Source organism: Microtus oregoni, unplaced genomic scaffold (genome assembly GCF_018167655.1).
Source record: "Microtus oregoni isolate MIOR12 unplaced genomic scaffold, Mior012 000010F_ref0000083, whole genome shotgun sequence".
Classification (NCBI taxonomy): domain Eukaryota; kingdom Metazoa; phylum Chordata; class Mammalia; order Rodentia; family Cricetidae; genus Microtus; species Microtus oregoni.
This window is the reverse complement of record NW_024543069.1, coordinates 35,506,092-35,525,361: the sequence shown is the minus strand read 5'-3', so window position 1 is coordinate 35,525,361 and position 19,270 is coordinate 35,506,092.

Sequence of the window (19,270 nt, the reverse complement as noted above, 5' to 3'; positions counted from 1 at the left end):
TCTCGGCTCAAATTTTTGTGAAGTTATTATTCCATACAAAGTAACCCTGATTTTGCTTATCTGGAGTGCTGGCCCCACTCTCATGGGTGACTCTTCTCACAAGAGTCTTGAGTTTGGGTATCTGACAACCTCATGTGGAGAGAATGTTTACCTGTGGAAGAAGACCTGCCCTAAACAAACTGAGCGTGGGGTAAGATCTACAGAGAAAGAGTAGAATACAGGACTTGTGGAGCCAAAGTGGGGTTCCTGGAGCCGCATCCTGCTATGACGATGGACTCTAGCGTGTACATAGCATGGTAGTAACCACACACACATGTGACCCCAGCATGTCTGTGTACACGCCTCAACACATCCAAAATGGAGGGTCACTTTTATCTTAAAAAGAGAGGAACCAAGGATTGTGGGACTCTCAAGAGACATCATAGTCTCAACATAGCTGGCTGTACACATGATAAGAGACCACCCAGGAGAGAGGATTCGCTTTATGACCATATGAAATTATTCGAGCTTTTTCAGCATCCAGTTATTTCTAGAGGGATATTGCTTGGCTCAGCAGCAGAGGGCTACCACGCATATGAAATTGCGTACACGAATCATCACGGCCCTGGTATGCTAAAGGCAAGGGACCTCTGTAAAAATTGGTTATCAAGCTTGGCGATGATGGCGCATGCTTTTAACCCCAGCACTTGGGAGGCAGAGACAGGCTGATCTCTGTGAGTTTGAGACCAGCCTTGTCTACAAGAGCTAGTTCCAGGACAGGACCCAAAACTACTGAGAAACATATCTCAAAGGGAAAAAAATGGTTATCAAATAAAACATCATAGTAATGGCTGTGCGTAATTGTGTAAATTGGTTATTGAAGAAGACTAAGAGATGTAGTTTGGGGGTGAGCTATTTTTGGACTGATACGGAGAGAATAAAATAGCCAACTCAACCTATTGGGTACTACCCATTGGAACATCCATTGAAATCAGAAGCAAATCTCTGCCATGCTCAAATATTTCTTTTCTTAGTTCAAAAAAATAATGTGGACTTTTTTGGTCAATGACCTAAAAATAACTGAGTTTGCAACAAGTAGTTTAGAAACTAAATTCTAGGGGAAAAGAAACACCCCCCCCCCCCATGAGCTGCAGCCTTGAGGCTACAGGCTTCTCTTCTAACTTGGAGAAAATAATCCTTTTGGTTTCCAGGTTTTGTGAGTTCTGGTAGAGTAATTGAAACATTGCAACATCTCTCGTTGCTAGGAAAAACATGGGTTACAATTATACAGTTTCTCTAAATAGTTACAATTTAAAACATTAGGCTTTCAATGTACTTGCTCCCCAAATCAACGTGTTCAAAATTAGTATGTTACTGCCATCCTTCTTACCAAATGAGAGTGCCCCTTAAACAGAGGCAGTCATTTGGAAGTCCTGTAACTACGTACAGCTGGGCCACTGTGGCTCTTCGAAGTCTCAGAGGCAGCAGAACAAAACAAAGCCTAGTAGCAGGAGAACAAAGCAACAGGAACAACCCAACAAGTCCTACGCAGAGGAAGATGTCTGCTTCCTTTGCTCTTTGTCTTCTATAAATATCTCATGCATTTATTAGAGCTGAATTCTTGCTGAAAGCCAGCCTTTGCCCTGCTTCATTCTTCCCCCATCCCTGAAGTCCAGAAATGTCTGAGAGGGGGAAAGAGGCTCCATTCCTTGCACATGCTGTGTTCTTAAGGAACAGGTAAAACAAAAGCTGAAGCTTTCCCAGGAAGAGAGGAAAGAACTAGTGGAACCGGTGAGGAGCTGTGCTTCACAAGGCTCTCCAGGGGACCGTGGGCCATGAAATTGCAGCATCTGCAAACTGAACATGGAGGTGGCTGCACCACAAGGTATAGCCAGCTTCTCCACGACCTGTGTAGCAAGAAAACCATTTTGGAGTCTCCTTAGAAGCTGCCAGCGGTATAGCCAGCTTCTCCACGACCTGTGTAGCAAGAAAACCATTTTGGAGTCTCCTTAGAAGCTGCCAGCGGTATAGCCAGCTTCTCCATGACCTGTGTAGCAAGAAAACCATTTTGGAGTCTCCTTAGAAGCTGCCAGCGGTGGGTCATCACTAGCCCTACTTACTTCGTAATAGCATCAATCTTATTATTATTGGTTAACTAGAAAGTTGTTATCAAGCAGTGAAATTTGGAATGAATCATGAAAATGTGTGTGTGTGTGAGAGAGAGAGAGAGAGAGAGAGAGAGAGAGAGAAAGAGAGAGAGAGAAAGGGAGGGAGGGAGGGAGAGAGGGGGGAGAGAGAGAGGAGGGAAGGAAGGAGGGAGAGAGGGAGGGAGGGAGGACACCTACAGTCCGATTGTCAAGAGATCCACAGCATGACTATTTTGAAGGGAGGGCATCTTTGGCAAAGGAGGGAGTCTAGGACCAGAGTGTGCTCAGAACCACATGACAAGCAGTAGGTTGTCCGGGAAGATAATTAGCTTTGCTTGGAAAAACCTGATGGACTATAGACACACACACACACACACACACACACACACACACATGCACACACTGTAGCTTTGCTTCTGCTGCTGACAGGAACTTCCTTGCTGGCTAAAGCCTGGTAGATGTGGCCCAGAAAGAGACAGGAGAGGGGTCAATGCACTACAGGTATTGGCCAGGCAGCCTGGTATTAAAATAAAGCAGGACTGGCTCAGGAGATGGCTGGCTCAGTAAAATTTGATGCCGCATAAAAGGTGAGGCATGGGGCTGGGAAGGCAGAGAGAGGAGGATTCCTGGAATTCACTGGCCAGTCCGCCCAGCACAATGGTGTACTTGCAGTTCAAGTGAGGGAACATGTCTCAAAAAACGAGGTACAAAAGCTCCCAAGCAGCGAAAGCTTCTTCGACCTCTGACTCCCACCTGCATCCATATACATGTGCTCACACACACCCACACACGTGCCAGGGAAGAAATATGCAATCACAATACATATTGGTTTCAAATTTCTGATAAAACTAAACAAATCTACCCTCCAGCCTAGAGCTACATCTGCAACCGTGTTGTTAACAGAGCTGCAGAAATCAGCGAAAATGCAGATTCCTCCAACTGTGCTCGGACACTCAGAGTAATCAGCACCCTTGCTGCCTCTAGACATAGACCCCAAGCTGTGGAGGCGGAGTTTCACAGTCACCTGATGGTTGGAGGATGATTGACACTTCTGTCTTACAGAGGTGAGCATTTCAGAAAGGAAGAAGTGAGCCGACCAAAGGGACCTCCCAAAGACGCTGGATTTGAAACCATGCCTCTAACGGGAAGCACAGCTGTCTTTAGCCATCAGCAGAAGACTCTAGGGGACATAACTGTGCCACACCCTGAAACATCCCCTGCTTTCATGAGGGCTGCAAACTTAGCTTTTAAAAGACCCATTCCACCATAAACCACAATAACACGACTCCCAGGATGGAGACTGAGTCCACAGTGAGCTGGGTTTGCCTTTGGCTTTCCTCTGCATTGCTCTCATTCAGACTATGCCTTATCAAAACCATCAGTTGCGCATCTGGGACAAAAGCAAATTTCGCATGATGAAATATGCATAAGTAATTCCTCTCAGATAATGGAGCTAAGCATTAAATTATGAAAGTCGAGATGATACTTAAAAGACCCAACTCTCGGAATGCTTTAAAGACAAACAACAGTAGCAAAAAGAAAAACCAACTTGGGCTTGTTGGTGCTGCTAAAACTCCTGGCCCGCGCAGGTCATCAGTAACTACCAGAGTTAATGGCTGCGGAGGAGAGTCAGTTCCGTCCAGGATGTGGTCACTGAGATGCTGTCCTTGCTTCAGTGGATGGGGTCACACCCATGCACACACAGTCAGCACTAAGGACTCGGTGGGTTTAAATTAGACAGATGGGATGGGAGACTGGGCAGGAGAGTGGTGGTGGGATGGGGAGATAAGGGGGCGGGGGTAGTGTGGGTAGATTTGATCCAAACTCATTACATGTGGGTAGGAATATTAAATAAAGCGGTTTCAGTTCATGAAGAATGCAAGAATTGATTCCATTTCCCTTTCAGTAAAATACTCCGATAATAACAGAGCTACGTGAGGGCCACGTAGGAACCCCTGTTGGCTCCTCATGCTCTTGTGTTTTGTTATTTCCGCTGCAGAGGCCGTACTTCTTCATTACAATGGCTTTTCATTTTGTTTTTCCTTTTCCTATTTTTTTTTTTTGTTTGCAGGTAGGATACTATGATTAACTTAGAATTCTCTATGTAGCCAAGTATGACCTTGATCCTCCCGCTGACTTGGAATTTCGGTTGTGTGGAAGCCCCTGGCTCAGCTGTGGTGTCACTATGGTTACAGAGTTAGGCGCTGGTACCCATACCCTTCAGCTCTGCACATCCTCCACTGTGCAGCACTCTGAAACTCACATGCTCTCACTTGTGAGATAGGAAGCCTTGCTTCTGAGATAGTTATTTGCTTCTCTTTAACTTTATCCTTGTTGCTGAACTCCTGCACCAGGGAGAGTGTTGCCTTCTTTCTTCCAACATTGTATCAGACCTGTACTTGGGTTCACCTAATGTCTGATGTGCATGCAAAGGCCAAATGCAGAGCTCCGTAGAAGCTCTACGGCATAGAGCCTTCTAGAAGCCCTGGCAGGAAAGAAGGATGTATCATTTCAACTACACATTTCCTCGGACATTTGTGAGAACATCCCTTTGTAAGATAGTAGTTCAACATGCTTATTTCTGGGTTATCTGTTTTAAACAGATGCATGCATTGAATTCTACTGGACGTGCTAGCTACCTTCCTCAAGGATGTGACCAAACATCTGATGAGCAGCTGCTTAGGGCAGGAAAGGTTTATTTCTGTTCAAGGTATACAGTGGAGAAGGAGCAGGTGGGAGCTTGAGGCTGACACTCACATCTGGGTGCATCTGGTGTGGCCTGGCTTGCTCTTTTTGCTCTTTTCATCCAGTCCAGAACTTCAGCCGATGGGAGCTGCCACTTTGTGCAGGGTGGGTGTCCCTCCCTCTGTTAAAACTGTCTGAGAACGCCTTTACAGATCCACCCAGAGACCAGAGCCTCCTTATTGCCCCCTAAGCCTTTCCCAGTCCAGTCAGGCTGACAATGTAGCGTAATGCAGACAGGGTGTTTGCATTATAAAAAGTCACTCATGGAGACAGAACAAGAAACTCACCTTTAAATTCTAAAATGCTTTCTTTTAATAGACTTTTCAGGAGAAATTTTTCAAAAATTTAAAAACAACACATGGGAACCCTGTCTATAAATCCCACATGTAAATGAATCAGAGAAACTCTTGTCACCTAGTACAAGACAATCAGTAGAATAATCCTTTCTCTTTGTACTTAATACGAACACCTGTGGCGATCCACCCACTCAAAGGCCTCATATAGCATATCACTGCGGGCGCACGTGTACTATTAACAGCAGGTCTCTGGAGCTCACTTAGCCTGTTCAGCTGACAGTTCACGGGCCTCCGGTAATGGTTCCTGGTTCTTAGCAGCCACTGGCTCCCCTTTTTGATTTGAGGAAGCAGAAAACTTCAGATACCTCCTGCCAGGTAACTTACTCAGCATCGTGACAGGATGCCTGACCCAACACTCCGGGAGGAAGAAATGATGACTCCGCTCAGTGTCAGAGGGGGTTCATCTACAGGGAAGGCATGGTGGAGCCGCTCACATCAGAGTGACGGGGGGGGGGGGCACCTATGTTCTTTAGTTCCTTCATCTATAAAAATAAAGTGTTGACTGTGAGGAATATTTCCTGACCGAACCTCTCCATGGGCTCAAAAAACTCCAATCAAACCAGATTTGACCAAATCAAAAATGCCCATGTTTAATGAATGCCGCACTCTCGGGTGGCTGGGAACATGGCAGGGGGAAGACAGAGGAAGAGCACATGCAAAACCTGAAACCACATGCTCCTTTTTCTAGCCTAAATACCCTGTGGGAGTGGTCCTGACCCTTCCCAAGGAGAGGTCAGCACTTGGCAGGCTGAGAGTTGGAGTCCAAGCACTTGGCAGGCTGGGAATTAGAGTCCAAGTGGTTGACAATTCCCAGGCCAGGGGCTGGAGTGACACTTCCAACTCAATATTACATTGACAATAATGAGGATACTGTGAGTGTGCTGTTTATAGCATCACATTCTTAGACTTTTTTTTTTAATGAAAAAACTCTGACTTAAATAATTAAGAGCTGAGATTGACAATTACTAATATTTCCTGTTTGAATGAAGAAACTTACTAATATTACAGATCTAGAGAATACAGAGATAAGAGTTGGAGAAAAAAGCACATAGTTACCCTGACCTCAAATTCTCTTCAGTTTTGTTTTCATTTCCCTAATTAACGTAGGCAAGCTTAGCGTAGTAGTGTACCAAAGGAGAGGTCACCTCCTTCAAAGGCCCCTCCCTAGGAAAGGGAAAGGATAGGGCAGAAAAGGTTACACACATTCTGTCATCAACAAATTTAAAAGATCTGCTATGAAGAATGAAATTTCAATCCCCAATTAAACCAGAAGAACATATTTGTGTATATAAGATGGAGCATGAACTCGGTAGTCCAACGATGCTGTTTAGGAAAACTGTCTGGAGTTAATCCTCCTACAGCACTGAGTGCCCTAAAAGCAAACAAGCTCACTCAAACAGAGTGTATGTGATATCTCTTTAAATGTTTTTCTCCCCTCTCATGCCTTAGTTCCACAGCAGGCTGCAAAGCGCTGCCTACTCTGCTCGCTAACTGCACCGAGGTCAGCGGCAGCCCTTGATAGGAGAGGGCTTATCTTCCCCCTCACACTGGCCGAGCAGGCATGGTTTTCATCTCCATTGCTGGGGTTGCAAAACAAAAATCGAGCTCTAAACAAAGTCATCAGCCACTCCATCTGAGCCAGGCTTCTTTTGCCCTCTCCGAAAACACTCGGCCCCTTCGTCAAAGCAATCAGCAGCAGAGGGCCAGCCTTTGCACCCGCGTCTCCTCCAAGCGGCTACCACCTCCACAGCTTATCTTGTGGAACCACACAGTAACTTCTCTACTAAGCTCCGTTGATGAGAAACCTCACAGGTCACTTTTTACAGCACACCTTCTAATGACCTCATTTGCATACTTGGATGCAGATCTCACTCTGACATCATGTCAAATGCTTGTATTTTTAGAAATTGAGCATGTTTTCGCCGGGGGATGGAGTTCAGTTAGTAGAGTGTTTGCCTAGAATATGAGAAGACCCGGCTTTGGTTCATCCTCAGCACTCCATAAGACTGGGCATGGTGGCCCATGGCTTTAATCCCAGTACTCAGGATGTGGGGGCCAGAGGACCAGGAAGGAGTTCAAGGTCATCTTCAAGGTTAGACTAGGATACATGAAACTCTGCCAAAAAAAAAAAAGAAAAGAAAAGAAATAAAAACAAAAAATGAACATGGTTTATTTTTTTCAACTCTGCTTTTAAATTTTAAAATAAACAAAAATAAAACAGCATGCCCATTCTTTCCTCGTCGCAGGTTATTTTGAATGATTTAAGGTGTTATACCGCAAGTAATACCTATCCGTTCTTGGTGTCACGCCATATTATTTTTCATTTTTCCTTATCATCACTATTTGGGTATTCATTTGACAAGTACAGCTGATATCAGTTTATCAAATCAAGTTAACACAAGCTATTTAAGATACTAATCTTTATAAAGACCTCTGAAATACCTCTGTGAGTAATACCTGACTGAGTAATATTCCTGCAATACATTGCCCTGTCTGCTTTTTCTGCCCCTGTAGTGTGTTCAAATGTATACATAAAATGTTTTTGCATTGATTTTTCCAACTTAATTCTGACTATGAGTGCAGAGGGGTTTGGAGTTCCATTGTCTATGGAGAGGATGCTTGGAGTGGTCAGGGAGCACTCTCTAGCACTGCCCGACGGAGTGTGGGAAACAGGCAATCAATGTCAGAGGTGGGAATAGAACCCACCATACTAAAACGCAGCCCAGTGTCCTCCTGCCATAGCGGATCCTCTCTTTTCTCCCTGAGGTTGGTACAGACTTGAAAGTGCAGTCTGGTGCTTGACCTCAGATGAGTAACGAGAGCTTCTGCACCCGCTTGGAAGCAACCTCATCTCCCAGCATCCCTAGTGCTGGTTGTCTTTTGGAAGAAATGCTGGATCTGTGGGAGGAGAGGGAATCTATAACTGTCTTGGTACCGAGTGAGCAGCCGGTATCTGTCTGCTGAATGAATACATCCCAGCTGAACACAGCTGTGCCCTCGAAAAGAACCCATGATTCCAATTCAAATGCCTGACCCATCTGTGATTCCTGTTTGGATGACTCTTCCCAACCCTCATCCTTGCCAAGTTGGAGCTGCGTGACACCGTGACTTTTCTAATGTGTGTGTCCAGAACCAGGTTTTTGCCTAAAGGTTGACGGTGTTTTGCATACACACAGTAAACATCTCTGTTAGGAGCCTATCCATGAAAACCAGCTCATCTTGCTTTTGCAGGTTGATGCCTGAGTTGCAGAGAAACGGCAGCTGCAAGGGAAAACCGATAGGAGACCATGGCGTTTCCAAGTTCACTTGTGAATCAATAACACGCTTGCAGAATTACTCCTGTGTTTGGAATGGCTTCAGTGAACAGAGTAAGCACAGCTTATGGCGAGTTGCTGGATAAGATTTCTACCTGAGTGTAATGCATCCGAAGTCCTGTTTGCTGACAGGCAAGTAGAGACACAGTAGGGAATGGATTTCTTATTCCTGGGAACAAGCAGGGATTTAAGTCATGCATGGAAAACTCCATGAAACTGGCCTCAAATCCTGTCTTAATTTATGCAAGGAAAAACTCAACAAGGTTGATTATGGGTCTTCCGATCTGCATACGGCCAAGAATCATCACCTTCTCGACCTCAAAGCTTGACTCCTTAGCATACAGGCAAAGGCTAGTACGTGCCTACTACACGCCTCGGTGCCCTAATTGCTGTTTGTATTTATACACCACCGGCAAGCCGATTTTGGGTGCTAGCCTCCTAGCAGGTGTCAAGCCCGTTGCCTCATGTCATCAAGAATAATCAAGAGTTGGATATTTTTGATAACCACTTATCCAAATGTGATGTAATTGCTTGGAATCTTCAGTTCTAAATATCAGCTCCATTGCAGGAAGGAGAAAAAAATCTTTAACTGGCAATCTGCCCCTACGTTATCCAGGAATGTGAAGGTCAGATTCTCCATTGAGCATCTGCCTTCCTTTTGCAGGACAGCCCAGCCCTCAAAGAAGGGTGTGCTAGCTGCTATCGCCTGCATTTACAGAAAATGCTTTTTTCGTGGGCAAAGCCGGGGAAGGTAATGGAATCAATAGCGGGGGCTCTGCGAACACACTAATGAAGGTGCCAGGCCGTTCTCAATCAAACAGAACAAGGGAGGTGTCCTTCAGCCATCAAAAAGAATTTCCGTCTTTTTCTTACAAAGAGTACAAGGCAGGGGGTGGAGGGAGGCTTAAGAGAAGATTCTGTGTGTTTCTTTTATCCCTGCTTCCCTAACACTGAAAATTCCGTATGATTCCTCCCTGAACGCACCCCCAAGGAATCAGTCCGTATGTACATTTCTCAAGCTCACGATTTATTTTCTGATTAAAGGCATCATTTGGTCCCGTCTGTGCTCAGGCAGCCATCAATCAACCTTCCTTCACATGTTCGCCCAGAGACAGGGTGCTGATGGTGACGGAAACAGGGCCGAGAGACTGGCCGTGGTGCCCTGGATCACGTACCCCTGCAGTCTCATTACGTTGACCGTGTGCCCCAGAACTCCCTGTGCCGGTCAGACTGTCCTCAAACTCACAGAGATCCCCTGCCTCTGCCTGCCCCGCGGTGCTAGGATTACAGGCGTGGTTCACCACAAACAGCTCCTTTCCTTATTTTGAAGGACACAGAATTCGGCCCCGTAGCCTTCTTCAGCCTGAACCATATGGAGGTCAAGAGTGAGGTGGGCTCTTGGCCTCAGTTCATCCGAATCTCTGTTTGGTGCTCACAACCTCATGGTACCCGGAAGAGAAACCTTTTCATAAAGAAATATTTTAAACTAAGAGTAAGTAAATCTCTATAAAACAGTGATAAAGTATCAGTCCCTGCCCACTTTCATCAGTCAGTGTTCATGTGGGGTGTATACACCCACATTTACAATCAGAAACATGTCAAATCCCTGCGCTTCCTGCGAGGAACGCAGCGCGATCACGTCCGGGATTGAAAAAACCTTTGATGTTGCAGATCTCCGGTCTGACAGGACAATCTGTGGACTGCCACAGCCACCTGAGGTACTTCCGGAGGTCTGTATGCTCACAACTATTCCCTTAACATGTCTCCCCGCGGCTTTCGGTTGCCCGTGTTGCCGGCTGCACTTGTGGTCCCAGGTAATTGCTGTGTGGGGGCAGGGGAAGCAATGGCATCAAGTCCATGCGCAGTTCTGTATGTGAGCATTCCAGACGTCTCTTTTTTTTATTTATTTATTCTGTATACAATATTCTGTCTTCATGTATGCCTGCAGGCCATAAGAGGACACTAGACCTCATTGCAGATGGTTGTGAGCCACCAAGTGGTTGCTGGGAATTAAACTCAGGACCTTTGGAAGAGCAGGCAATGCTCTACAGCCCCCCCACCCCCCTTCCAGACATCTTGATGAAAACTACCCAGTCCCACGATGCGCAGATCCACCGTGGCAGAGCCCTGTACCCAGCATTGCTCGGCTAAGAGGAAACGGGCAGACCACTAACACACAAAATGCCATAGGCACACCCCATGTGCAGAGTCACAAGGATGCCTCCTGTAGACTAGCGTTGACAGGGTGCTCTGGAAGAGCCAAAACTACAGCAACATAAAACTGAACAGTCGATGCTAGGGCCAGAGGCTATGAAGATCAAAGCGGGTTTGCAGAATATGAGTAAAATTATTTATGTTCTTGCTTTACTAATGGATACATGACTACGTACATTTACTAAAACTCAATGAACTATTCACTAAAAAGGGCAAATTTTGCTATATGTAATTTATACCTTGATTTTAAAGATAGGAAGCCTGAATTGCAATTACCAAGTTTTCTAATATATGAAATTATCCAGATAACTATATACTGTGGCGATTTTATATTATTAAATCTAATTATTTCATAGCTTCTATTAAGTGAAGCCAGAAAATTCAGGGCTATACAAAAGACAATGGTTAAGAGTACTTACTGCTTTTGCAGTGTACATGGGTTCAGTTCCCAGCACCCAACTCCAGTGACTCACAATCGCCTGTGACTCTAGTACCATCGGATCCTACGCCCTCTTCTGGCCTCTAGAGGCATCTGCACACACATGGGATGTACAAACTCATACAGGCACACATACACATGGGATAAAAACCATCAAATGAAAATATATAAACAAAATTCATATTTTTTAAAACATAGATAATTCATTTTGTAGTTTTGACCCAAAATTTTGTTCTTTTTTTAACAGTAAAAGGGAAAATGTCCTCTGAGCTTAAGTCTTGTTAGTGATTATAAAAGCATCAGTAGATGCTAAAAATGTTCTCATTAAACACAACTTTTGCAGAATGCAAACTGTTTTTCAGCATTTATCATTTGCCCTGGCTGGGGGGACTGTCATAGAGATGAGATTTTCTAGGCCTTGGGCATATGTCCCACTTGCAAGAAAGAGTTTTGGTTTTTCTCTGCATCTTTCCAGAACAATCCTACCAGATGGTTCTTTATCCTGATGTCCAAGGAGTAATAAAAATGCTTGCTCACAATGATGAAAACCACATTTATGAGCTGTGTAATATAAAGGTCTCTAGACAATACTGGAATCCCTCCTTGATTAAAATAAAAATATTAGCAGATAGGCTTGGTATGGCTTCAGGCTAACCCTGAGTTAAACATGCCCCTCCCCAATCTATTTGGTACAAATAGCCCTTCAAACCAACAACCTTCCTGTTTTAACTACTTACCAAGTGTCTCTGTCTTGTAAGACAGTCTATAATGTAAAATACAAACAAACAGAACCCAGATGCAAAGGACATTTAGCTAAGAGGTAAAAAGCAGAGTTGGATGACTCCCACTTCCCTATAAGATCAGGGTTCCTCTCTCACAGAGGCAGCTGAGCACTGACAGAACAGGACCCTCAACCTCTGGTTCCATCCTTCCCGCATAAAGAAAGGGCAGCTTTTTAAGGTCTGAGTTTAGGGCTATCCCCCATGTGTTATTAATTAGCAAAACCCAAGTCCTCTGGAAGAGCAGAAAGCACTCTTAACTACCACTGAACCGTCACTCCAGTACCCATTGTTATTCGTAATCGTGTGTAAGTGTGTGTGTGAAGGTATATGCACACATGAGTGCAGGCATCCACGGAGGCCAAAAGAAGGCTCCAGATCCCCTGGAACTGGAGTTACAAGAAGTTGTGAGCTGTCAACATGGAAGTGATGAATACAATCCGAGCCCTCTGCAGGAGCAGCGAGTGCTCCGAACCATCCCTCCAGCCCAAATATCTTGCAGTTCTCAAGAAATCTAAGCTATCGGAGAGCAACATCTTCATCAATGTCTATGTGTAAACGGCAACATGTAAAGTTAAAATGTTGTATGTTTTACCATCGGGAGGTCCTGGTGGAGCAACCACACCATCAGCATAATGCGATCACTCTGCTGCCCACACCTTTCCCTTCTGAGCGAACATATGCCTTTTTAACACACACACACACACACGTGTCCTATTGGTCCTGTTCCTGTAGAGAAGCCTGACCTATTCAGTACTAAACTATAAAGCCTTTACATTTTCATCTTCAGTTTTACTCTTCCCACATACTGACATCTTTACTTGATATTTAATATCATGAAAATTTATGCTCTTCAATTATTATCATAAAGTTCACCATTTGCCTCTATACTTGTGCAATGCCAATTTCAAAGGCAAATCTGTCATTCTTAATCTCCTGATTGGAGTCCACAGTGACAGTTAAGGACTTGAACTTGTATATCAGGGCACCTTTCCTGGGCATACAGCCATGGAGTGTTGGCATTACAGTTCGACAATCTCGCCTTGTGAATTTGGGTTAGGTACACACTGGTCTCAGCTGTTCCATCCACAAAGCAGAACTAATCTCACTCTCATAACAGAGATGCTGCAGAACCAAGATTAGGTGTTAATTTGTCTTGTATCTGTCACCAAACTTGTGAACACTTGATGGTCATATTAGCTTTCTGTACCATTACACTTAAGACAAAGGTCCCTGAGTCTGCATTCCCAACGTCTCAGAGAATAGAAAGTAAATTGTGGCTGGTTGGTTGCAATAGATTTTAATATTTCTCAAGGCAATTAAAAAATAAAATTGAAGTTAATTAAACCACTAATATAGAACACATGACTCACTGAGCAGGTGCAGTCATTGAAGGAGAAGACAGACCCTCTTAACTGCATGCTCCCAGGCTGACTCCTTGTCCGGTGGCTTTTCATTGCTGATCAGGAGACCATCCCCTGGAGTGAGAATCACCTACTTCTTGTTCCCATTGAGTCACAAAGTCACTCTCTCAGGGACATGTTTTATTGACTCTTCCTGCCAAGAGCTAATTGAATGTGCTATACCCTTTACCAATGATGAGCTCTACTTTAATTAAATTATCCAAAATGCTTTTTTTTGGAGACATGACAATTCACAGCTTTTATAAGGAAAGGGACTGGAGAAGTAACAATTCAAATTTTGAGAAGGAAGGGCATGGCTCAGTGTTTAAGAGCCTCTTGCAAAGGGGCTGCATTTGTTCCTAGCACTCACAGGCAGCTCACAAGGGTCTGTAACTACAGTTTTAGAGCACGTAACACCTCCTTCTGGCCTCTGTAGTCACTACACAAACATGACAGCCATATACACACTCGAGCACACAGACATGCATATAAAATTAAAAATTTTATTTTTTAAAAGAAGGGATCTTCGAGCCATTGTGTCTTGAGATAGGGTTCTGCTTTTTAATGCAAAGATAATACCATTGCCCTGAACCTCCAAGAAGACAGTTTAAGGTTTGGCTTCTAGAATTTTCTACCCAAGTTTAGATTGAATAGCAGAACTATACCATCTCTACCGTTTCAGACAGTCCAATTTTTATGACACAGGGGTGTATGATCTGGAGAGTTTAGAAGGCTGCACGTGTGATTAGACCATGTTGAACACAAAGGAAGAGTCACAGCAACACTGAAGGACTAATACTTCATGAAAGAAAAGAACCAACCATCTTCAATCTTGAATTCAATTTGCTAGTATTTTATTTAGTCTTTTTGCATCAATGTTTATGAGTGAGATTGGTCTATAATTCTCTTTCTTAGTAATGTCTTTCTGTGGTTTGGGTATCAGGGTGATTGTATCCTCATAAAAAGAGTTTGGCCATATTCATTCTGTTTCTATTGTGTGGAAAATTTGAGGAGTATTGATATTAGTTCTTCTTTGAAAGTCTTGTAGAATTCTGAGCTGAAACCATCTGGTCCTGGCCTTTTTTTGGTTGGGAGACTGGCTTTGATGACTGTTGCTATTTCTTTAGCAGTTGTAGGTATGTTTAATTTTCTTATCTCGTCTTGATTTAATTTTAGTAGGTGATATTTATCCAGAAAGTTGTCCATTTTCTTTTAAGTTTTCCAAATTTGTAGAGTATAGGCTTTCAAAATATGACCTGATGATTCTCTGAATTTCCTCTCTGTCTGTTGTTTTGTCTCCCTTTTCATTTCTGATTTTGTTAATTTGGATATTCTCTCTCTGCCTTTTGGTTAGTTTGGATAAAGGTTTGTCCATTTTGTTGATTTTCTTGAAGAACCAACTCTTTATCTCATTGATTCTTTGTATTGTTTTCTTTGTCTCTATTTTGTTGATTTCATTTCTCAATTTGATTATTTTCTGCCATTTAGTTCTCTTAGGTGAGTTTGCTTCTTTTTGTTCTAAAGTTTTCAAATGTTTTGTTAATTCACTAGTGTGGTATTTTTCTACCTTCTTTATGTAGGCATTTAGTCCTATGAAATTTCTTTTTAACATTGCTCTCATTGTGTCCCATAAATTTGGGTATGTTGTGCGGTTATTTTCATTGAATTTAAGAAGTCTTTAATTTAAGAAGTCTAAATAAATTCTCTCTTTATTTTTTTCTTGACCCATTGAAGATTCAGGTGAGCATTGTTTAATTTCCATGTGCTTGTGGGCTTTATGAAAATAGTCTTAACATGGGGCTTGTGAAAAATAGTCCTAAATCTTTATAAAATTCCAAGCTATTTGACAATGTGATTGGAAATAGGAAAAGGTTGACTGTGGAGCTAGACAGCCTGGCTGGTGAGGAAGGGCCAGACAGAAGATGCTGGTCAGATGAGCACAGTTCTAAGATGCTGGTTGGATGAACATACTCTTCATAAGTTTCCAAAGCTGGACGACTATCAGAGTTACCACATGGATTTATTATGATATCTAAGAGAAATAGATGTATGTTTTTTTGCCCTCTAAAATTCAGTAATGCTGTGCAGGGTAACTCACACCTGTTATCCCCACAGTCAGGAGGCTGAAGCAGAAGGATTACTGTGAGTTCAGAGCTGGCTTCAGCTGCGAACTGAGTTCCACAACAGCCTAGGCTACAGAAATGGACCTATATCAAACAAACAAACAAACAAACAAACAAAAAAACAAAAAACAGACAAACAAAACCAAGCAGGTATTATTTCATCCAAGTTCCATGTGGACTGTTGTACTCAATCAAACACTCTGGGCAAGACAGTTTCCAAACAGTAGAAATGTACACAACACCTCATAGTTTGTTAGAGTCCAAAACCAAAGAGCCGTTAGATTGGCAGCCAGGGCTACTTCCTAACATGCTAGCATGTCACTAAACACACATAGGAGACAGGAGCAGAGGGCACCTCTGGGGTCTCTCTGGAGTCTTTTCAAGAGTTCTAATTGCACTGTTTTTATGACCTAGCCACCTTAAAGTCCTACCTCGTATAGACTTTACCCAAAAGAAAGGAAGGTGCTGCAGACACCTTTTCCTGGTGGCTGAGATTACTTGCATGTTCCATGTCTTGCTGGGATCAAACACTCTAGGCTGCAGAGAAGCACAAAGCTCTGCAGGTACAGCCAGATCGTGAATGACAGAACTGTTGCTCCCCCTTTGCAGGCTGACCAGCCTCACACACTTCACGGGGCCCCTGGATAAACCTCAGAAGCACAGCATCTTGACGGGTCCTGAAATGGGTCTGGAACACTGGGATTTTTCTCCTATGGGGGGTGGAGGGTGGGGGTGACCAGCTCCTGTGTACACAGCATGAGACTCGGTGTGTGAAGAAGAACCCCTGGGAAGCAGGACCAGTTAGTGTCTCCACTAGGATCCAGTTAGAAGGCAGAAATCAAGTCAATTACTAAATTATAGAGAATTGAAACTGAAGATCAGGTAATGTGAACTAAATCACTCTCACTAATGACCTGAAAAATCCAGAAGAGAACTTTGAGGTGGCTCCCACAGAACCACAGTTCAGTCCACTGGGATGGAAGCCCAACTGGCTGGTGATGTCCCCTTAACGCTGGAGGAGGGGCTGTGAGGAAGCAGGCTGCTCAGGAAGGAGGTGAAGTCAGAGCCTGGGCCTGGGATGCCTGAGGCCTACAGATGACCTACACTGACAGCCAGAGTTCAGCTGCTGATGAGGTTGACACCCCTGCCTGCAGGTAAAGAAGCCATTCAGGAAGGAACTCTGCCAGGAAGAAGAAAGAAATCAGGAACCAGAAAAAAGAGCTCTCTCTCTCTCCCCAACACCATAGGCAACACTTTCCCCCACCTCCCACTGGCAGTTCTTATGGGGAGCAATTGACAAAGGAAGTTGGTTGAAGTCCAGTCTCGGCAGGCATTCTCTAGTGTGATGGATGGTACTTGGTCTGGACTACGATGAGTGACAGAGAAAAGCACACAAAGACAGCAACTGGGAGAGAAAGGTGGAACTTGGGTCAGGAACACAGGGGAGCACAAAGTGAGTCAGATGCTGGCTAAAAGAATTTTTGTGTAGAGTAAAAACTAACATTGATTTCAAAAGCAAATCACAGGAAACTTGAAGGGCAGTTCCCACGAGGGTCTGCCATCCCTAATTGGGGGGCAGCCTCCAGGCAGCACCAGGACATGCAAAAACATCTATGAATGTGGTGGGGGCTAGATTTTTCTATCTGAGGGAAGAAATAAAGAAACAGATGCTTTCTGATGATCACTTTCTCTTTTACTTCATCTTAAATCCTCTCTGAGAATCTCTCTGTCTCTGCACAGCTACCTTCTTTACAGACAGCTACATAGATCTCTTTACATAATCCATCTCTGTCATACATAGACATACATCTCTATACACAGCTACATCTATTTCACATGGCTACACATCTGTCTTTTACATACATTTCTCTTCCCCATCTCTTTTCTATGCAGTTTCATCTTCCTTGCCTTCACACAGTTACAAATCTCCCCAGCGCCACACCTGTGCAGCTCATCTACCTAGCTCTCTCACCATACAGCACTTTACACAGTGCATAAGCATAGCTACTCTATGTAGCAGCAGCTCTTTCACACAGCTCTCTCCCCTCTCTCTCTCTCTTCTACATCATTTACTCCTTACTTGCTCACTCTCTCACGCTTCTTCTTCATCATCTCTCAAGCTTTCTCTCTCTCTGCCCATTCAACTTTATACCTCACTGAGCACACACACATACACACACACCTCTGCCCAACTCTCTCCACAGCAACCCTCTACATAGCTCTACATACCACTCCTCTCACAGCCAAACTCTATACAATTATACATTACATTTTCAGGACCTGACCCATTCTCATAACACAAGGAAAGTTGCGAAGTTTCTCTTAGGCTAGGAAGGTCACATTGACCTGCCAGTGAGTAATGCTTAGCCATACATGTAAACAATTAGTTAGCTGAACCTTGAGTGTGTAATGTAACATAAACTGAGGCTTGGACTGTGTGCAAAAAGTCAATTGCTGAGAAAGTTATGTCTACTAATGTTGCTTCAGGTTCTCACCTTGAATCATCAACAAACCCCTGGGAAATTGACCTCACGCATTTATCTCTAGAGGCAACCAGATATTCATCTCCAGGGGCAACCAGTTTGTTTTGAATTTGTTCTGAAGCCTAAAACTATCTGTCTTAGGGACTGAGAACACTATTATTTTCTTATGTCAGTATGAGTAAGGTAAAATGTCCTAGTATTATTTATATTCACCAATAGAGTTATACAGATTAAGAAGAAATCATCTTCCTGACCATCCACAGCTACATGTGTGCCCAATAGATAGAATATTTACATAAGATAAGCACACAAGCAGTTGGAAAACACCCATAGCTGTTATTAGGAAAGGAATGAAGTAAAACAAGAGAGAAACTACACATAGAAACAACCTGTCATTTACAGTCAGTAACTCCATGGCTTTTCCAAGTGGGGCTCCCCATCAGAGGGTCATTCACCTCTGACCTGGGCTGACCTGCTGAACACTAATTGTCACCTACTGTATACCCCCATGGTCCTCAGCAGTCTACACCAATGGCTTGAGAAATCACGTGAGATGCATCTCACAAGACCAGATGTCAATTAATTGAAACTGAAGGGACAGAGACTAGGGATGCAAGGATACTTTTGGGAATGGCAATGATTCTGGATGATACAAAGTGGAGAAGAGGTAATTGAGCAGTGAGGGAGGTTGTGAGTTTCCTTGAATTCCAGAGCCATTAATAGTAAAACCTGTGGAGAAAAGAGCTGCACTCAGAGTGAAAAGAAACCCTATGGGGCTCCCGATTGGTAGATATTTTACCATCAGGAGGTAAGAATTGTTATCTTACACTGCAGAAGTGAAGCAAAGTGAGGGTACATGTCTGCAGCGTGAGCATAAAGTAAAAGCTACATAAGTAAGAAAACCATATGACTGAGAGTATAAATGAGTTCTATTGTTTGTATGAAGACAGATGAAAGATGAAATTTTCATTATCAAATGAGCAAATAAAAGATTATGGGACAGTAACCATTGCAGTGAATATAGATATTTGGAGTCAGTTCTCATAATAAAATAGGAAAGAAAGAAAAATCTAAGTAGAACACACACACACACACCACTTGTGCCCAAGACGTTGTGTGTGCCATTGGTGTCTTCAACCTAGAAACTAATGTTAGAGATACCAGCAAGAAAAACAAGTATATCTCAGAATCATCTAAATTAGCAACCTCATGCATTATAAGATAAACCTTCTTAACATGAGCAGAGATTCAGAAAACTGTAGGTTAAATACCTGCTTGCAAAAAGGAG